Source organism: Globicephala melas, chromosome 13 (genome assembly GCF_963455315.2).
Source record: "Globicephala melas chromosome 13, mGloMel1.2, whole genome shotgun sequence".
In the NCBI taxonomy this organism is placed as follows: domain Eukaryota; kingdom Metazoa; phylum Chordata; class Mammalia; order Artiodactyla; family Delphinidae; genus Globicephala; species Globicephala melas.
The window spans coordinates 79,667,963-79,684,865 of record NC_083326.1 but is presented as its reverse complement, the minus strand read 5'-3'; the positions used below and the strand labels follow the sequence as shown (position 1 = coordinate 79,684,865).

Below are 16,903 nucleotides of genomic sequence, written 5' to 3'. Positions count from 1 at the left end.
CCCAAATGTCAGTACTGAGAGACCCTGCCTTAGAGGAATCTCTGCATCCCAACTTCTATTTTCCCCTCCAGGCTTGGGGAGGGAAGAATCAAATCATGGGGCACTTCTGGGGGCATCAGCATGGGGCAGTAGAGGTTGGTGGAAATTCTGTGGTTGCCTTCGCTTGAGAGGGTAAGATGGCAATGGTGGTAGAGGTGGGCAAAGAGCCATCGGCACTGCCAAGGCCCTTGATTCAAGTTGGTTTCAACAATGAGAAGGTCTAACAGCAACTAAAGGTTAAAAAGGAAATCTGATATCATTACCAGAAATTAAAAACCAGAGTCACTTGCCATTATTAGAAGTTATCACAATACGAATCCAATGAAAGTAATCAAATATCATTCCGTATTGGGGAGCTGAACAGGCTGGGAATCAGGAAGCCTTGGGAAAGTCCCACTGCCTCTCTGGGCTGCAGTTTTCTCAGCTATAGAATGGGATCTAGCCAGAGTAGTGTTTCTCATAGAGTGGTAAGGATACCACATTTTGTGCAAAGGGAATGGTTTGCAGTTGTCCACAGAGGCAGCATCAGATAACAATGAATTGCTTGGTGGGAAATTGATTTTTTTTTCAATTTCTTTTCAATCCTTTTAAACACAGCGAGGAGAAAGTCTCAGTTTTGGTGCTAACCCGTCTTTAACACTTTTAGAACACTTCCTAATTTCCCCTTTCACAAAAGAGGGGTCCATTGGGTCAGGGCCTTGATCAAGTCACCATACTCAGTTCTGTAACACTGTATAATTTCACTGTATTTAATCTACAACTACCTTCTATTCATGTCAAGTAGTACTAGTTTTCCATTTATAGTGGGATTTATTACTTTACTCTTGAAATACACTTAAGTTATGCAGTGAATCAATTAAAAATATATTAAAATAAAAATGAATAGAGGGTATGTGAAAATGGAAAAGATTGTGAAATTAGCAGATGTTGTAATACAGCTCAGGGAGCGAAGCTATTCTGCTAGCAGTAACCTTAAAATTGCTCTCACTTTTTTTTAAATTGCAAAGTTAATAAGTTGCAAATAAATAGCAAACATCTGTGCTTTACCTATTATCTTAGAGTTACACAAGACTCTTGAAGTGAGCCAGACGCTATCAATGGATGCTTCCAGCTATATTAGCCACCCATCCCTCACTGGACTCATTTCACAATCTCTTTTGTGAGGAGTCTTCCTAGCCCTACAGTGCTTGGTACACAGTAGGTGCTTAATAGGTGACTGTTGGAAAAAATGCACACAACCAAGGAATCAGAAAGGAAGGCTCCACTTCCCAGTTATTAGGGACAGAAAATCCATCTCAAACTGGCTTAACAAAAAAAGTCTTACTCAGAAATGAGGGGGGCTGTGGCACGTCCTAGTCCAAAGGTTCGTGCTGTAATCTGGGCTATGACTTCTCCTCTCTACAATGTCCTCAGATCTGCCATCCTTCCTGTCTTTGTCCTCAGGAGGGCTTTGCCTCATGTAGCGAAATTAGCTGCCCGAGAACCCACATACCCCAAAGCCAGGGGAAGAGAGTATCTTTTCCCCAGCATCCCAAGGAAATGTTCTGAGATTCACTCCAATTAGCCAATGACCATTTGGGGTCACATGCCAACCTTAGAATCAATCACTAAGGTCAGAGTGATGGAATGCTCTGACTGGCTTCTCCTAGGTAACATATCCCACACCTGCACCTAGAGATGGTATCATCTTTCCCAGAGCAATATGGGCCCCCAGATAAGAATTAAGAGCCATGGGGAAGGAGTAAGGGGAGGAAACAGATGCTGGGACAGCATGGACACATGATGGATGTCCACTCCATCCATGAATGGCAGAAAACACTGAGAGAGACTACTCTGGTTCATGAACTATTTGCTATTTGCCATGACAAGAATACAAATGAAGGGGAAGCATTTAGAAACTTACAGAGCAACTGAACATTTCTACAGCATCCATGTGTGTGATAAGAAGACTGATCTTGTCGAATAGAGTGTAGACCCTAAGTACTGACTTAGGAAGGATTGGGAAAAAGAATGTCTTTCACGATAGACAATTTGAGAAGCACTAATTTAGAAGCTGTGCCTCGTGGGTTGGCCACTGTTAGCAGGTTGGAAAGTCTGAGCTGAAATTCCTAAGATTCATGCAATATGACTGGGTCCAGGAAATTGAGAAGTTTGTGTGTAAATCAGCCTGACACCAAGATATTATAAGCATCCTGATTTATCTGGAGCTGTTTCCAGACACCAACAGGTAGGTTTTATGGATCACAAGATGCCAAGAACCTACAAGAAGAAAACATCAAGGAAATGAAGATGATTGAGAATGAAGTCCACACTTTCAGGCTTGCTCCTTTCGTCTATTCTGACAATGTCTTTGCTACCTTTTACGGGATGTGCACAGGTCACATACCAAGGAATCTGAGTGGTATCAATCATCTAACAGTAATATTGGAAGATTGAAGTAAAGTATCAATGCCTTCAAAATTAACAGTCAATGCTATTTTCAATCTTGAATTGTATACCTAGGAAAATTGTCAATCAAGGAAGAAAGACATTTTCATATCTTCAAAGTATTCAATATTTCCTAAGTACCTTTCTCAAAAAGCTCCTAAAGGTTACAGCAAAGCAAATGAGTTTTCCAAAAAAAGTGGCGGGGATCTAGGTATTCAACTCAGGAGAGAAGTTAAAGCCCCAGGATAATTACAAAAGATAATACCAAGTCAACAGCCATGCAGCAGGGGCTTGAAAAGAAACCAGTTCCTTTGGAAGGATGAGAATGGAGAGTCCAGGGAAAGAGAAGGAAGAGGAGGAAGAAGAGTAGAAGAAAGTAAAGTGAGGAAGGAAGGAAAGAAAGCAAAAGAGAAAGGAGGAGGAAAGGGAGAAAGGAAGGGAGGGAGGAAGTGGAAGATTACATGTTGCATTTGAGCATGTGGAAAAATGGTACTAAGATTTCTGTATCATAGCTGTAGGTTTTAGGAAGAACTAGTGGTGGGAACTTAGCAAATAAAAACAAGAGGCAATTACTATCTCCAGGAAAAATAAAAGGTTAGAAAATAAAGAACATGTAATCATAGTGCAATACTTAGCTAAGGACTGAATTTACATGGTTCTAATAATGTTAACACTGAACAGTGGTTTAAACAAAAATTGAGATATTGTATAGAAGATATTTTATGAAACATGTGGGGGGCAGAGAGGTAGAAAGAGAAAGAAACTGGGGGGTGTCATTAAGAGAATTAATTATCTTCCATAATAAATAATGCTTACAATTGACTACCCAATAAAAAACAGTATTAGTACATTATTTAAAATATGGAGGTAAGTACCAGAAAAGACATCCCCAAATAGTGAATGGATTTGCCTTGGCAAAGCAGGACTGGGGAGTGATATTTTAGAATGAGGCAGAGGGGACTGCTGAAATTTTGTTATAACTTTTATAATAAAGTTTGGCTTTTAACGATACACGTCTCATTTTTGTCAAAATAAAAAAGTAATTTAATTTTAAAGCATCCCCTCCAGCTGTTGTTTGGACCAGAGACTGTGGTGGGAGGTGGGTAGGGAATAGAAGGAGGGGAGCCAGTATCATCGCTGAATATTTTACCTCGCCAATGAAAAGGTATAATCTCTTGGGTTTTGTTATTTCACTTTGCAGCTTTATTGCTCAACCAGGAGATGGAAACTACAGAATTTATTAATCTGCTTTATTAACAGGCTTGGTATTTTGCCACCTTGGTCAAATCTGGGGTCCTGCCGTTACTGAGTTTTCTTCTCTGTTACACTTCTCTCCCATTTCAGCAAAGATGACTGCAACGGGAACAGGAAGAATTGAAATTCTAGTCATGTCTCTCCTCAGTTCGGTCTGATTTTCAGAAATTGCAGTAGATCAGTGGCACTGAAAATTGCCCTATTTTTTTCTGGGGGTGTTGGTTTGGCTTGATGAGAAAGCAAAAACAAATGGAGTTTATAAATGTAACTAATCAGGAAGTTAAAGAGAGGTTAAACCTAATGGATTAATCAAGTTCCTCTGGGAAGTGGGAAGAAAAGGTGGGAGGGAGGGAAGAGGGAGTGATGGGGCAGGCTTTCGTCCAGACTGATTTACTAAGCCTTCCACTGGAGTCAGCTCTTCGAGCGTCTGGGGCTTCCCCCCACCCCCTCCTCTGTGCTTTCTTGTTAGACAGTTGAGAGCCACACAATAGTAGCAGTCTGGTGTGCTCAGTGGAGAGAACAGGGTACCAGCTGCTCATAAAATTTCAGCTCTAATGTCTGATTCTGCCACTTACTAGTTGTGTGACCTTAGAGATATTCCTTCCCCCTTTGAGCCAATGTTATGCTCATCTGTAAAATGGGGTAAGTATTCCAGTCTCCCCAAATTATAAGGCTTGTAAAGGTCGACAGAAGAAATATAGTAGAGTGCCAGAGGCAGAGATGGAGAGGAGAGAGTGACCAGCACCCACAAGGACCTTGAAGAGGGAGGTGCATGTCCTGGGTTGGGAGAGCAAAGGGGCGAGTGGTATTACAGGAAGCTGGGGGGGGGGGGCGGTCAGGGCTAGAATATGACAATCAGTGTAGATGACATTAAGGATTTTCATCTTTATCTTGAAAGCTATGAAAAGAACGATTTCAAAGATGGCAAGGGAGTTTGAGATGATTAGATTTGTGTTTTGAGATGATTCGTTCCACATGTCCTTCATATCACAGTGGCTCTCAAATCTTTAGCTCTGGCCCAAGCCTTTTCCCTGAGTTTCATACTTGTAAACTCAACTACCTGTTAGACAACTCTCATAGCTGTTCCCCCAGGCACTCAAACTCAGCATGTCCCAAACTGAATTCATTACCTTCCTCCCTAAATCTGACTCTCCTCCACCACCCCTCTACCTTCCTTTGTCTCTTTGTAAGTGAAAGCTGTGACAGAAACTGCTAGTTGCCTCCGAATAATCATTCTCCCTTCTCAGTAACAGAATCTTGAGCAATCTGCCTAGGAAAACACTACATTACATTTCCCAGCCTCCTCACAGCTAGCTGTGGCTACATGACTGAGTTCCAGCTGATAAGATACAAGTGGAAGCTTTGCTACCAGTAAATCTCTTTAAAGGGGCTCCATTTTGTACTTTCACTTGTTCTCCTTCTTATACTCTGAAATGCAGGTGTGATGGCTGGAACTCCTGCAGCCATGTTGGACCCTGAGGCTAGAACAAATGTGACAGGATGGTAGAACAAACGGAAAGAACCAGGTTCTCTAAATATTGAAGAGCTTCCAAACAGCCCTGGACTGCCTATCTCCAGATGCCTTTCACCTGACAAAGATTCTTCTTTCTTGTGTAAGCCACTGTAGTTTTGGGTTTCCTGTTACTCACAGCTGTATCTAATTCTAAGTGACAGCCAGAATCCTGGGATTCCTTTCCTACATCTAATTTATACCAAGCCCTGTCTCCCAGCTATCCTGGCTCCAATCCATCTCATTTTATTATTCTTGTTTGAACCACATCATCTCTTACCAGTATGACTGCAATAGCTTCCTCGCTGACTCCCTGCTTTTAACCTCTCCCCACTGACATGCATGCCCAACAGATTTCCACATTTTAATTAAGTAATCTTTCTAAAACTCAAAATGGCTGTTACTTCTGAAAAATCATGGAATCACGGACACTCAAAATACAGAGTTTAAGAGGTCATTTAATCTGGATTTTTAAGGTTTGTTTTGCTTGCTGAAAAAGGAAAAGCAAATGGAGTTTTCCATGTGCCTTTTGCTATAATATATAAACTATTCCATATATAAAATGTAGAAGCGAACTTCTCTGGAGAAGACCCACAAATGTCAGCAGTTTCTCACAGGTGTTCACCAAAAGTTAAAAATCTCTAGTAAGTCTAACCTCCTCATTTTTTTTTTTTTTTTTTTTTTTTTGCAGTACGCAGGCCTCTCACTATCATGGCCTCTCCCATTGCGGAACACAGGCTCCAGACGCGCATGGCTCAGCGGCCATGGCTCACGGGCCCAGTCGCTCGGCGGCATGTGGGATCCTCCCGGACCAGGGCACTAACCCATGTCCCCTGCAACAGCAAGTGGACTCTCAACCACTGCACCACCAGGGAAGCCCTAACCTCCTCATTTTATATTCAGGAAAACTGAGGCCCAGAGAGGTTAAGTGACATGTCCATGGTCACAGAGAAGTTCAGTGGCAGAGCTGGAACATAACCTCCTGTTTTCTCCAAGCAAGTGTTACCAACTGGAAGCCAGTGAAGATGCTGAGGCCTCATACTCCTCTCCTTGAGGACTGAGTGCCCATTCTCACTCAGACTACACAGACTGGATTCACATTGATGAGGCTGTAATTTGTACCCGTGAATAACAGGAACTTTAACAGAGTTATTAATTATATACATTTCTGTTTACAGGAGAATAATACTGTTAGCCCCATTAAACACCATTATCAATGCATAATCTAATAATTTCAACACAATGAAACTAATATATTTCAGAGGAATAGAAGGAAATAGTCTACACTTGGCACAAACTGGATTATTCTAAGCTAGGAAGTCCTTGAGGCAGCGATAATAATTGTTCTGATTTTCACCACATCTACTTGGTACAGTACTTTACACTTTACATATCATTTTCACATGCCTTATTACCTTGTTTCATTCTTCTAGAAACGTGGAGAGGGAGTAGGGCAGAGAAAACAGAGTGTACTGGTTGGGAATATCTGGGTTGCAAGCAACAGAATGAACATCCAACCTACACTAGCTTTAGGAAAAAAGAAAATGGGGGGTGGTGAGATTGCTGGCTCACATAACTGAATTGCCCCGGAATGTTCTGATTCAGGAATGGTTTGATCCAGGGGTCCATGCTGTCATTAAGTTTCTGGCTTTGTTTCTGGATGATTCTCTCTGCTGCTTTGTTCGCTTCATCCTCAGGTTGACCCATAGTGGCCTCCTATTCCCATATCCTCACATCACAAAGCCCAAAAGGGAAACAGAGGAGTTCTTGTGGCAGGTCTCATGGAGGGCAGAGCACTTGTCTGTCTCAGAAATGTCAGAAAACCTCTCCTCATATCTTATTGGTGTGACTTAGATCAGGTGCCCATCGCTCAACCAATCACAATGGACGATGGATACAAGCACTTACTGGTTTGAGCCAATCAGGGCCCATTCTAGAGCAGAGGGTGGGATCAATTCCACCAAAAACAACAGAGCTAAAGATGGTGGCGGTGGGGGGAAGGTACCCACAGGAAAATGTGAGTGAGCGTTCTTGGTGGGAAAGAGGGAGGTGGTCTGGAAAAACAAACTACGGTGTCCGTTACATCGTGGACTGGAGAGGTTAAGAGCCATGCCCAAATGACACACGGATTCTGACATGTGGGATGAGACATAAATTCAGGGTTTTTGTTTCAAACCTTATACCATCAACACCATTGTCTAGAAACCTGAAGAATTTTCCTACTACCATTCGTACGTATCTACCAGCTCTGTTCTTAGCAAAACACCAGAAAACTCGTGACCATTATGCTGAGCCAGTGACTTCCTGTCCGTGCCCAATCAAAACAAAGAGCCCAAACATCAGATAATAAAGGAAATGAGACTGAACTTGGCATTGTCCTGATAAATACGAATTCCCTTCAATTTCACAGGAAGTAGCCAGACAGAAGCAAGTTCACATTATTTTTATTCCTGGCCTCACACCCTTGTATATAACAAGTTGACCTCAGTTTAAGGTCAGCAACTCAATTCTTTATGTCACATATCAAATCACTGTGACTATCGCCTCCCCAGTCACACTGCTTTTTCTAGGATTTCAATTCATTTATATATGACTCACCTACTACTACAGAGCCTGAAACTAGCCAACAACACATGTAGCTCCCTATGAGGTAGGTAGAGTAGTATTTCTATTTTACAAAGGAAGGCACTGTGACTCCAAGAGCTAAAGCCACTGTATTAGAATAAACTACTCTTTCCCTCCTGGGTGTATTCTTTCTTTTTTTTTTTTTTTGCGGTACGCGGGCCTCTCTCTCACTGTTGTGGCCTCTCCCGTTGCAGAGCACAGGCTCCAGACTCACAGGCTCAGTGGCCATGGCTCACAGGCCCAGCCGCTCCGCGGCATGTGGGATCTTCCCGGACCGGAGCACGAACCCGTGTCCCCTGCATCGGCAGGCAGACTCCCAACCACTGCGCCACCAGGGAAGCCCCCTGGGTGTATTCTTAACTACTCACACAGGACGCTTCACTTCTGACACTTCTGGTCATCAAATGTGTGTGGGTTTTTTCCCCACACCAAGCAATTCTCCATGACACCCACTGGGTGTCCTACAACTGAACTCAATTCTAACCCTACCTACCTGGAGTAGAGTCGATCCCATGGGTTAAGGGCTCGGTCCCACCCACTGTTCCCATCCCAAGTAGTAGGTCCCCAGATTCCTCACAACCTCTGTCAGACGTGGCTACTAATCGGAGGTTCCCATGACCCTAATTTGCTAGAGCAGCTCACAGAACTCAGGAAAACACATTCACCAGCTTATTAAAGGATATGATAAAGGACAGAGATGAACAGACACATAGGTTGACGAGGTCTGGAGGGCCCTGAGCACGGGAGCTGGGTGTGTCGCTCCATTACGTGGATGTGTTCACCAACCTGAAGCTCCCCCAAATTCCATAGTATTGGCTTCATCACGTAGGCATGATCAATCATTAACCCCACTGCCAGCCCCCCTCCTCTGGAGAAGGGACTGGGGGCCGAAAATTCCAAGCTTCTAATTACGGCTTGGTCTTTTGGGTGAGCAGTGCCCACCCAGAGTTGCCTCATTAGAACAGAAGATGTTCCCAGTGTTATCACTTAGGACATTATGAGGGTTTCAGGAGCTCTGTGCCAGGAACCATGGAGCAGAGACCAATACCTCTGTTTTCCATCATCTCACAGTCACTCAACTAATAAGTGCTGGAGGCCCTTCCATGTGCGACTCTCACATGCTACACTCTACCAGGCACCCGATACAAGGACACATCCTGGTCTCCTCTGGAAGCACGTGGAAGCTGCTAGGTTGGAAGAGTCTGTCCTGCCTGGATTTGATGTCAGAGCCCCCTTCCCTGTCGCCCGTCACTCATATCCAGGAATGAAAGCCTTGAGTGAGAGGATTTAACAGGGCCACCTGCTCAGGACACAGAAAGTACCAACAGGAAACATCTGCTCTAGAAACACCGGTGCTTCTGTTGATTGAAATGGACAAACGGAAAGGCTGTTCCCGAGTCTGGGGACATGGTGAGCTGAGGGGATTACGGTATCACCAGCTACTTCCGGCAGAACTAGAGATGGGAGGACGTGGACAGCAAGCAGCTTATCCCAGGCCAACTGGGACCCTCTTGGTCCTAATAATCAGTCGCTGATAAACACTGTGCCGCGAAGAAGCTTGGAGGAGCCTCTGGGGTGTTTTGCCGGATGGGTAACTGAATTCCCTCTGGGAGGACGCAAGCGCTGCTTGGCTAACCCCATTCTGGGTGGTGGTCTCTAGGTCAACTTAAGGTAGAAAAGCCAAACCCGCAGGACATTTTTACTTTGTGTGTGTGTGTGTGTGTGTGCGCGCTCATGAGTGCTTGTGGCTGTGTGTGGTTGTATGTGTAACATTGAATCACGTCACAGAAAGACTGTTCATTTCACATAGAACTTATCACAAGTTTCTTTGAAACCCTAATTCCCCTCACCCCAGGTACTTTAAATAGAATTTGAGTTACAAAATCAATTCGGGTTGATTTATCTACAGACTTCCTTCCTCTTCCCTTCCCTCTCTTCCTCCCTTCCTTTATTCCATCCTCTCATTTAACAAACTTTAGTTGAGCCCCTGGTGTTAGTTGTCAGAGGTGAGTAAGGCGCAGTCTGCGGGGTGGGGATGGAGGTTTATAGCAGCGGTTTTTAAATAGGAATGGTTCCCGCCTTCCCAAAGGGGACACTGGGAAATGCCCAGAGGCATTTTTGGTTGTCAGGACTGGGGAGGGAGGGGGCGCTACCAGCACCTAGTGGGTGGAGGCCAGGGATGCTGTCCCACATCCTAGAATGCACAGGACAGCCCATAACAATTATCCGACCGAAAACGTCAATGGTGCTGAGGTTGAGAAATCGGATCTTTCATATGGAAGATAGAATAGGACTCACTGCGTTCAGTCCCGGCTCTGCCTGTCGCTGTCAGAGGACCTCAAGTGAATCTCTTGACCAAGTCCCTTGACCTCTTTGAGTCTCGGTGTTCCACCTGTCAGAGGGAATGAAAATAGTCCCCTCTCAGTAATGACTGAAGGGAGTCTGGGCATAAATCATACTGTTTAGTACCTGGCACAGAGCAGGTACCCAAGAAACAACAGCCACTTGGCTTCCAGGGTCTAAAAGGTACCAGTGGGTCCTGGTGATATTGCAAATATATCAAGGGGAAGCCCAAAGGGATTGTCATGCTCTTTTCCCTTCCTGGTATTATTGTAACCTGTAGCTAGACACTGATTTGTACATTTAATGGTTCAGTGCCCCCAACCCCTGATCGACCCCTCAGCTCCATCAAGGCAGGGGCTGTTTTCTGTTGTTCCTTTTCTATATTCCCAGCACCCAGCAGTGTGTGGCCAGGTGGTATCTATTCAATAATTGGAGCCCGATGGCCTGAGTTGAAATCCTGGCTTTTCCACTCACCAGTGGTGTGAACTTGGGCAAGTTACTTAACCTTTCTGTGCCTCGTTTTCCTCCTCCGTAAAGTGGGCAAGTATCTACCAGACAGAGTTGTGGTAAGGGTTAAATAAGCTACCATATCTGTCTAGGGCCTGGCACCTGGTTAGTGCTTATAAGAATTTATTATTATTATTATTACCATCGTTACTTTCTTGTTTTTACTTTAGTGAGTGCCACTCTGGCACCGGATGCCAGCTCACAGGGGTAGACCTTCCTCTGCCTTTGAGGAGCGTTTGTTTCTGCGAATCATTTGGAGAAAGAGCTGAGTTTGCAGAGAAGCTGGCAGCTCAGCTAAGCAGAAAAGTAGAAGCCGAAGTGATTTCTGGTGGGAGGTTCACGGGCCCGCTGGGTCACCCAACAGCTTCTCTCTCTCACCTGGAAGAAATGAGAATTGATTGGAAGCTCGTCCCACCTGAAAAGGTCTGTCGGCAGCCAGAACTGGTACATTGTTGTCAAGGATGCTTTTGGGTTTTGGTCCAGGGAGGAAGCAGTTCATGATGATTTGCTTTTCCAGGAAGTGAGACTGACTCCGTGGAGAGACAGAATGAGGTCCCAGACGCCTGCCGGATTTCACTGCTCCCCTGACAAGCAGGAAGACAGGACAATCGAGGGGCAGATAGGAAATGATAAACAAGGAGAGGAGACCCAGTGGGAACCAACCCAGCGGCTAAGGGGAGGCTGGGAATACGGGGCAAAAACTGTGAGCGATCAGAGAGGGAGGAAGAGAGGTTTAGAGCTGAGAAGACTGACAGCAACAACAACGGCAACAATAATAATAGCTGCTGTGAACTGAGTGCCTACTGTATGCTGTGGGCACTTTACACACCCGAGCTCAGTTAATGCTCATGATGCCATTAGCTCATGTGTGTCAGGCCTCATCCACCTGTGGGTGATGAAAAGGTCACATTTTCTGTATTCACGCATACATTCACTCATTCACTCAACAAACGTTCACCGAGCACCTAGCGTATGGCAGGCACTGTTCCAGGCACCGGGGATATGGCAGAAAAGCAGACAGACCAGCAGACCACACTCCCCGCCCTCGTGGAGCTGTCGTTCTCCTGGGCTGAGGGTCGGCCAACAATGACAGGCAATTACATCTAGTAGTCAGGTGGTGAGGGATGCTGTGAGGGAAACAGAGCCTGGGGTGGAGGTGGCGCGTGTAGGGGTAGGTTGAATTTTAAGAAGAGTGGTCAGGAAAAGCCTTTCTGAAAAGGAGACATTTAAGCGATGACCTGAAAAAGGTCACTGGTTAAAAGTTCCTGTGTTGATTCCAGCAGAGGTGGGTGGGTGAGTAGAGGGGCTTCCCATACCACACTAAGCGGTTCTCAGACGTCAGCAGGGTGTCTGCTGACTCAAGGCCTGGGAAATAGCATCAGATTCCACAGAGTTGCAATTGCAGGGTTCAGGCCTACAAGACCCCCAACCCCACTTCAGATGCCAGCCAAAAGCCTGGGCTACCTGCGCCTGTGACCAGCGGACTGTTAATCAAAGGTTCCCACACCTTCCTCCTCCGGTTCGACGTATTTGCTAGAGCGGCTCACAGAACTCAGAAGCATGTTACTTACTAGATCACTGGTTTATTATGAAAGGACGTAACTCAGGAACCGCCAGGTGGAAGAGACACTCAGGGCGCGGAGTATCCACGCCCTCTCCGGCTGCACCGCCCTCCCGGCATCCCCGTGTGTTCTCCAACCTGGAAGCTCTCTGAACCCCATCCTTTTGGGTTTTCTGGAGGCTTCATTACCTAGGAATAATTGCAGGACTCACTGGCTGTTGGCAATTGATTCAACCTCCAGCAACTCTCCCGGACGCTGAGTGGCAGGACTGAAAGTTTCAACCCTCTAATTACAGGATTGGTTTTTCCCGGCAACCAGCTCCCATGGCAACCAGCTCCCATCCGTAGGTGGGGTTCAAGCCACCTCCTTAACGTAACAAAAGACACCTTTGTTGATTTCATCACTTAAATTCTGAGGGTTTTTAGCTGTGTTGGAAATAGAAAGACCAAATATGTATTTTTTATTATAAATCACAGGTGAAAAGTGAGCCATGTGCATATTTTGGATAGAGTGTAACAGAAAGAGAGCAGCAAGGGCAAAGGCCCTGAGGTGGGAGCGTGTCTGGCATTTTGGGGGAGTAGAAAGGAAGCCAGCATCCAGGAGCATAGGGAGTTAGGCAGACAGTGGTGGGAGGTGGGGGCAGAACAGGCACAGGTGTTGGATCACGTGAGCCTCATGGCATTGTAAGGATTTTGGCTTTTCATCTGCGTGAAACGGTGATCCATTACAGAGTATCAAGCAGGGAAGTAACTTCATCTGACGGGTTTCAACAGCAACTCTGGCTGCTGTGTTGCGAACAGTCTGTGGGCGGCAGGGGAGGAAGCAGGGGACCAGTTAGGAGGCTGCCATAAGGATCTGGGTGACAGATGATGGTGGCTCGGACCAGACAGTAGCAGCGGGGCTGGTGAGAAGGGCTGGGACTCTATAACCAACTTGGTTGTCCCGAGGCCAAGCCTACTTCTGTAGGATACTTCCAACACCCTGTCTCGTCCCACCCACGTGTCCTCTCACCTGTGCCCAGAAGCCCCCAAGACAGATGCACTCACCACCTGGCGTCAGGCTGTTCTCTTGTTCGGGTTTCACATGTCCTCAGTCACTGCACCCCTGGGAGTGGTGATACCATCACCACTGTGCTCATTAGGACACAATGTCCGTGCCAGGGAATCACCTCCCTGTGTCCCCAGACCTTCCGGTCTTGGGGAAGCAGGATGGGACCATGGGCCATGCAGTGGTGAGGAGACAGGCCAAGGCCTCACACCGGTTTGCTTGTGTGCCCCCGGGCATGAAGACTTCACCGATGCTTCCGTCAGCTTCTGGCCCTCACTTCCTCTTGCCAGAGGACTTGGGCTCAGTTGGGGACCAGATCCCTGGCCCTGTTCTCCCTCTGTATCCCCAGTGAACCTCCCCCTGCTTCCTTGGATGCAAACAAAACAGATTCCAGAGGACAGCCCTGAGAGAGAGAGAGAGAGAGAGAGAGAGAGAGAGAGAGAGAGAGAAGGAGAGGGGGAGGGAGAGGGGAAGGGGGAGGGGGGAGAGGGAGGGGGAGGGGAGGGGAGGGGGAGGGAATGTGTACGTGTTGAAGAAAGCGGTGTGTGCCAGCTCAATGTAGATGTTATTGTCCCGTTTTCCAGATGAATCACTGGAGGCTCAGGGAGGTTAAGCGATTTGCCCAAGGCCATCGCTTGCATTCAAGTCTCCTAGTATTTCCTCTTCTTTTGCAATATCAAGACCCCTGCCCCATACTGCCCATGTTCCCCCCCCCAAATCCAAAATGGCACAGTATGATTGGATAATGGAGCAGAGTATTCAAAACTGAATCTTTGTATTTAAAATCCTGGACATACTGTGGCTGCATATGTAGTAGCCCTTTATTCAGTCACTCAATAGACCTTGACTGAGCACCCAATAAAAATCAAGCCCAGAAGCGCGGTGTCTCTTGTGGGAGACGGAGCCGTCAGAGATCAGTTCATTTCATTCTGGGTATTGGGAGAGAATTCTGGGCTACTTACTCCTTAAGAGGAAGGGATGGGACCACAAATGGGGTTGACTCCCCAACTCACTGGTGTCAGGGGTGGAAGCAACACCAGAAAAGCAGTGCTGTCGCGTCAGGCAAACCAGGGTTTGAATCCCACTCTCACCAGTGACCAGCTGGGTGACCCACATTCCCTCAGGTCCCTTTAGCACCGACACACCGGTGTCTGACACAGGGTAAACACTCCATAAATGACCCTTACTGTTGCTGGGTTGGCAAAGGAATTTGAGGACAGAAACATACTGGAGAATTCTGCCCCAAGGCCCCTTTGTTGGCAGCATCAGTTTTAGGGGAGGCAGGAAGCTCGTAAGTATCTGGATCAGGACACTCTGCCCCCAAAAGAGTAGCAGACAGAGCTCCTCAAATCACCTGCACCCTTAAGCCCTGCCAGAGAAAGTTTCCCCAAATGCAGGAACCTAAACCTTCCATGGTGGCTATAGACTTGGCAACTTCACTTTTCCAAACAAGGGCAAAACCGGCTCTTCAACTTCAGTGCCTGTGGGTGAAGTCCGACACGTTTAATACTTTTCTAGGTGATGAAATGGATCGTTTTTCTCAAGACAAAAGAAAAAGAAAATCGAGATTCATGATGGGGTAGGGAAGAGGTGGGCAAGTTTTGATGATACAATAGAATATTTGAAATCCTGGCAAACTAGGGGAAAGGTCACCAACCATCTGTCCACTGACCAGACTGGAGCTACCTGGCAATTTGGGGATCCTGATCTATTATCTCTACAGACTGTAAGTTCCCCGAGGGGAGAACCACGCCTTTGAAAACTTCTTTTCCCCATAGGACCTTGAAAATAGTTAGAAACTTTATGCAGAGACAGGCAGGTTCCTGTTAATACCAACAGCCAACGTCTACTGAGTACTTGCTCATTCCAGGAACCATGCTAAGGGCTTAATCTCCGTAAACGTTCAAAACAAACAATAAAAAAACCCAGATGGTGCATGCTATTATTACCATTTACTATAATTACCATTTTATAGACGATAACACTGAGGCTCAAAGAGGCTGGATAAGTAAGCCCAACGTCACAGACGGGCTCTTCAGCTTCAATGTCAATGGGCGAACAGTTCAGTGAAAGAATGAAGATTTCCCCTCCTCAGCATGCAGAGGGTTAACTTAGAACCTCAGGCTGTCAGCACTTCTCTGATCTTGGCACTAATTATGTACAGAAATCATCTTGCCTCTGCCTTCTAATGAAAACGACGGTACAGAAATGGAATTGATCATGATATGTACTCTGAGTGTTGTTTTCTTCTTTAAAAGACTACCTCAATTTCCCCCACTTTTCATTTCCCCCTCTCCTTACCAGATAATCAAATATAAAAGTTATATTAACCTACCAACCACTTCAATTAAAATGCTCATCCAAAATTTGAAAACCATTAAAAAACCCATTATCTCAGTTTTAACGTTCTCTGATTCCGTGTCTATTTTCTGCCACAGCGCAAACGGCAGGTAACATTATCACAGTAGGTGCCTTCTAGAAAGCAACGTCTCATTCTTTGCCAGTCGGTCCCGAGGCTGCTCGCCCGGCACGGGCCTTATTAAAAACCCACACGCCCTGGTGTACTTCAGTCATGTCCAAATGCATTGAAATAATTGATTGTTCTAATGAGTTCTCCATCTGTCTCATTTTCTTCTGTCTTTCTCTACTCAGGAGTGGGTTTCAGAGAGAGGAAAGGACAGATCCACTCTTGGGAGGTTATAGACTGAAAGATGGGAGGGTCTCTGGCTTGGATCTGTTGCCTGGGGGGTTCTGCGTTCCCGTGACGAAATTAGAAATGGTTTTCCCTGGGACTTCCCTGGTAGTCCAGTGAAGAATCCGCCTTCCAATGCAGGGGGCGCACGTTCAACCCCTGGTCGGGGAACTAAGATCTCACATGCCAGGGGGCAACTAAGCCCGTGTGCCATAACTACTGAGCCTGCGTGCCACAACTAGAGAGCCCATGTGCTGCAACTACTGAGCCTGTGCACTCTGGAGCCCACACCACAACAAAAGAGCCCATGTGCCGCAACTAAGACCCGATGCAGCCAAAAATAAATAAATATTTGAAAAATCTAATTGTCCAATGACAAAGAATTATATCAACTAATGGCATATCCTAAGAATGCAGTAATATTCTGAAGTCATTTAAAAGTATATTAGAGAAGAATATATATTGAATGAGGAAAAATGATACCATATTGTTAAAGAAACCAAATAGAATACCAAATGGTATGATCCAAGTTTTATGGGAAAAAAGTATATGGCTAGGACTTCATGAAAAAAAAAAAAAAAGACTGGAAGATTATATGGTCCTCTGAGGAAATGAGAATCGGTCATTTTTATACTTGCTGAGCTTCTTCTGTTCCAAATTTGTTCTCCAGTGATAGTGCATTAATTTTTCTGTTCAGAAAACAAAAGTTGTTTCCAAAAGGAATACCTGTGAATTATAGCAGGAAATGGAGTGGGAATATCTGGGAATTAAAGCAGGTTTAAGACCTTTCCTCTCAGCCCTGGGTTCCTATTACTACCCTGTAGTAGTAAGAGTTGATGCATTACTATATATGATATATATATAGTAATATATAATTAACCAGAATGACTACCACCT

At 45.6% G+C, this 16,903-nt stretch overlaps 1 protein-coding gene across 2 annotated transcripts in view; it reads right to left on the bottom strand.

The window, feature by feature from the left end:
- The window catches only part of CCDC60 (coiled-coil domain containing 60), a 267,296-nt gene that overhangs the window by 208,033 nt on the left and 42,360 nt on the right, over positions 1-16,903 (bottom strand). Inside the window, exons 1-2 of one of the 2 annotated variants that reach the window (XM_060310800.2) lie at positions 11,121-11,170; positions 10,154-10,247 (exon numbers count right to left, since the gene is read on the bottom strand). The gene's annotated coding sequence lies outside the window, so the exon portion shown is untranslated. Of the gene's footprint in view, positions 1-10,153; positions 10,248-11,120; positions 11,171-16,903 lie in introns of those variants that run through there. The other variant, XM_060310799.1, reaches the window with a different exon arrangement.